Source organism: Saccopteryx leptura, chromosome 1, assembly GCF_036850995.1.
Source record: "Saccopteryx leptura isolate mSacLep1 chromosome 1, mSacLep1_pri_phased_curated, whole genome shotgun sequence".
Taxonomy (NCBI): Eukaryota; Metazoa; Chordata; class Mammalia; order Chiroptera; family Emballonuridae; genus Saccopteryx; species Saccopteryx leptura.
Genome location: NC_089503.1, coordinates 152967770 through 152972477, shown reverse-complemented (window position 1 = coordinate 152972477; position 4708 = coordinate 152967770). Strand labels below are relative to the sequence as shown.

At 34.5% G+C, this 4708-nt stretch overlaps 1 non-coding gene across 1 annotated transcript; it reads right to left on the bottom strand.

Moving 5' to 3' along the window:
- Positions 1–3866: 3866 nt before the first annotated feature.
- LOC136389865 (small nucleolar RNA SNORA52) lies at positions 3867–4002 on the bottom strand. The gene has a single exon (XR_010748426.1). It is a non-coding gene; the product is annotated as a small nucleolar RNA SNORA52 (small nucleolar RNA).
- Between the last annotated feature and the right edge of the window lie 706 nt (positions 4003–4708).

Here is a 4708-nt window from a genome sequence, read left to right as displayed (position 1 = left end):
GATCTCAAATCTGACATTAGTTTTTTCCTGTAAGGTACAGTTTTTTGCAATTCAAGATTTTAGGTTTTCATCTTATTGTAAAGTTTTCAACATTTAGTTTAACATAATGAAGTAGAATGTCTTCTTGGGCATTATCTTTGTGAAAATACAATAATTTATATACTGCAGTAAAAACACTAATACACTAAAAGATATGATTGCATCAGAATTTATCTACAATTTCAAAATAGAACATATTAAAACACTTATTTTAATCATAAGATTTGTGTAAAACTTATTTAAATTCTATTCAGGCAAAAATTTGCATTTGTAGCTCTTGCATTTGTGTACTTGTTAAGGACAATCTCATTGGATGCTCCAGCAGTAGTCTGCTCATCACTAACAGCTCCAAGATTTTCGGGAAACTTATCAAGGTGACTGTTCAGGAAGTGAATCTTAATGCTCATGTTACATCCAGTGTCGCAGAAAGCCAACAACATCCTTTGAACCAGAAGTTCATCGTTTTCTGCTTTTTTTTGCCAAGGAAGTTCTCTGTAACTGCCACAAAAGACTGCCATGCTGCTTTCTCCTCCTTATTCATCTTCCTGGCAAATTCTTCGTCATGTATGACAGTTCGAATTTGAAGTTCATTGAATACATCTGCTTTTATCTTCTTGAAAGACAAGGCAGGAAAAGCAGAAATAATATGTTGAAAGCATTCACTTTCTCTATTCAAAGCCTGAACAAACTGCTTCATTAAGCCAAGTTTGATGTGAAGTGGGGGAAAAATGATTCTGTCTCGATTAACTACAGGTTCATTCATAATATTTTGCATCCCTACTTCCAGAGCTTCACGTTTCAGCTACTCCTTCTGTGTCCAGTGTTTCTCCCAAGCTCGGCTGTCCCACAAACAAGGATACTTCGTGAAACCTCTCTGTTGTCCTAGAAGAAACTTACCATTTTGAGATCCACACAAATGATCTAGTTATGCTCCTCATACTTCAGAATGTCGAGGACAATCTTTATGTCATTCTTACTAAGTCATTCAATTCGGGTTGGCTAAACTGCTGAGGGGTTAATGACTGTTTGGCATCAGAAGAAGACCCTTCGGATTCTACAACCATTTCCTCATGCATCTAATCAAAATATACTTGATCACCATGTTCACTTTCTTCATTCTTACAAGAAATAAAACCATTGAAAACTGGAACCAGGAGTGTTTCAGAATGTGGGATAGGTCGTACTGCTGAAGGAATATTAAGACATGTGATCATATGCCATTTTTTCTTGCCGATGCCCTTTGTATGGATCAGACAGAAATAATGGTCACTGCTGTGGTCCTTAGGTTCATGCCAAACCATGGGAATACCAAAAGGCATTCCTTTGTGTTTTCCTTTTGTCCAGTCACGAAGCATTTCCTCACAATTATGACATACAATATGAGCAGCCCAATTCTTGTCTTGATTGTCAAGGGAAAGTTAAAAATAGACAACATATGCATGTGTCCCAAATGATGAAATATTGCACCTTTGATGTTGAAGTGTGTAACAGCCACATATATAACAGAAGGTGTCAGGACAATTCTTACATTTACACCCACTCGAAGAAGCTATGATTCAATCTTTAAACAAAATAAGAGGTGTTTTTATCAGATAATAATTTTTACATTTAAAAACAACTACAATTATGTAAAAGTGATGTTTGTAAAACATTAATTGCCTTTTGGTTATGGTCAAGCCAAGAGTCATTGCCCTTTAACTCCAATTTAAAAACCAATGCATGCCATTAACTGTAACAAAAAGAAATTAAAATTGCATAAAAACTAGAGCATATACCAAAAAACGGATTTTAGACTTGGAATCAGTGATGCAGAGATATATAGAAACAGTTCTAAAACCTCATGCAACAGAAAATGAAAAAAAATTGTTCCCCAGTGTTGTTATTTACCTCCCTGAGATAAGAAATCAATCTTTCTTATTTGCTATGGTCCTTCATGTCCACCACTTTGACCCTACATGGTAGACACCACTCAATGAATATTATTAAATCACATTCTATTTTGGAGGAATAGAAGTAATTTTTAACACTGTTCAAATCTTGCTTGTCTGGTCTATATGTTGGTTAGACTGTGAATGCTCAGATTTGTCTCACTACTGGGTATTTGGGAAAACACGTGTAGAATCAAAACAAGGTTTAATACAATATAATTCAATTTTAGTTGTCATCATCGGACCAGTCAAAACTTGTCAACATTAACTCTTATATAAATATTCAGGAAATATATTATTTAAATTAAACAAATTAAGGAAATAAACAATATGGCTGGAAAAATCAAGTAAACAAATATAGCCTGAAAACAGGAAGATGGATTACTGCTTTGTGTTTTCCACTAGACAGCCAGTATTGTGTGCCAATGCTAATTAAGATGGCTTTTTAAAAACTATTATGTAAAATATTATATTTTCACTGATGATATTTTAGAGAAGTTACAAAATAAAAAGTGAAACTTTTGTAAAGCTGGGATTGAAGAAATTAACATTGAAAATTTATTTGTGTAGTTAAAAATTATAAGAGTAGTCAACTTTATAATATTCTATCTACTACTCTTGCTCTCAGAATGTCACAAAAATGACAGAATATATTTTAAAGAGGCAAACAAAATAAAACAAATTAACAAAACAAATGTATAAATGAACACAAACAAAGCAGAGAGAATAGGGTCTAGATTCCAGCAGAGAGGAAAATGGCACACATATTATCAGACTGAAGAAAATAGAACCTTAAATCTTCAGTAGGATTGTGTGCTAAGAGTATGTGTAGTTTTGTAAGAAACTGCCAAGTATCTTCAAATGGATGTGCCCTTTTGCATAAGCACCAGCAATAAATGAGAGTTCCCGTTTCTTCACATCCTCACCAGCATTTGTTATTGTCAGTGTACTGAATTTGGGCCATTCTAATAGATCTGTGGTAGTATCCCATTGTTTTCATTTGCATCTTCCTAATGGCATATGAGATAGTGTATCTTTTCATGTGCTTGTTTTCTATCTGCACCATATCCTCTTTTTTTTTTTTAGGTGAGAGGAGGGGAGATAGTGAGGCAGACTCCTGCATGCTGATGTGCTCCAATGGAGTTATCCTCAGCACCTGGGGCCATGTTCAAAACAATTGGGACAATGGCTATGGAAAGGGAAGAGAGGAAGAGGCCGAGAGGGGAAGAGGGAGGGGGGAGCAGCAGAACGTCACCTTTCATGTGTGCCCTGATCAGAAATTACACAGGCAGGCCAGTGCCAACCGGCCAGGGCTGTAATACTGATTTATTTTCTTCATCTCACTCATTAAGTTACACCCATGATGTCATCTTAAGCTAAAATTATTTTCATTGATAGCAATGTTCCCTACATACTGTCTTTTCAGAGGATCCTTATTTTATGTTTATTTAAAATAATCAGTAACTGATTGTTTTTTTGTCATTCACTCAGTAATATTCTAATGACTATGTATGGAAAATTTTTTATTAAATTTATTGGGGTGACATTGGCTAGTAAATTATATAGGTTTCAAGTGTATATTTCTATGATACGTGATCTGTACATTGCATTGTGTCACTACCCAAAGTCAAGTTTCCTTCTGTCACCTTGTATCTGGTCCTCTTCACTATCCTCTCCCCCCTTTCATCTAGTACCAGCATACTGCTGTCTTTCTATGAGTTTTTGTTTGTTTGCTTTTCTCATTTATTCATTTGTTGCTTTTAATTTTATATCCCACCTTGTAGTGAAATCATATGGTTCTTAACTTTGTAATCACCAGTTAAACATTTATTTTGCATGCTACACAATGTATTTGCAGACCAAAAAAATTGTGAATGTAGCTTTCACACATTTTTTTTCGAGTGTCTAGAAGTGCCCATGGCATGAGCCCACTGAGGCTGCGCTCACTCCTCTGGGTGAATCTTCTAAGGTGCTCTGGATCCACAAGCGAAACCTCTCAGGCCACAGGCTGACCAGGAGGGATTAGGATGGACCAACTTTCACATTTTAAAAATAGTTTCAATTTTAAAGTTATTTTGAAACATGCATTTTGTGTATATGATTATTACTTAGTAAATTATGGGTGCTGGTAGTGCAAGTTGAAACAAATGTTTCAGTCTATAAAATAGAAACATCTATCAGATATCTGAGAGAGCTTCCAGAGAGACTCGTCACTTAATTTGCAAGAGTTCAAAGGATATCCATTCTTAACTGACATCAAAAAGAATTGTAGAAATATCTTGTCAAGCAGCATTGTTGTGCTGTCTAGCTTTTTAATCGTAGCATAATGTTAATGTTATTAATGTATCTGCAAAGACACACAGAGGTCAAGGATGCAGGGAGGGAGAGAAATAGAAAAGAGAATGTACATATTAATTATGTTTCCTGGAATTTGGAACAATGATGTGACTGCATTTAGTAAACTACATTAATACTATATTTATAGGCATACAATCTGATTTTAAAACATTTTTGCATAAGTAATTCAAAAGGCTGGACAAGAATGCTAAGGAGAAAATATAAAAGACTTTGATAAATAGTTTTGAAAAATATAAAGATGTATATGTAAAGAAATTGAATTGATATATTGATTTGATCAGCATTGTGCCTATTGGCATCAAATTATGGTTCCAAGTTTATTCTTTAAGTTAAATCCTTTAATATTATAACAGTAATATATGTAATTGAGAATGAGTCTATTT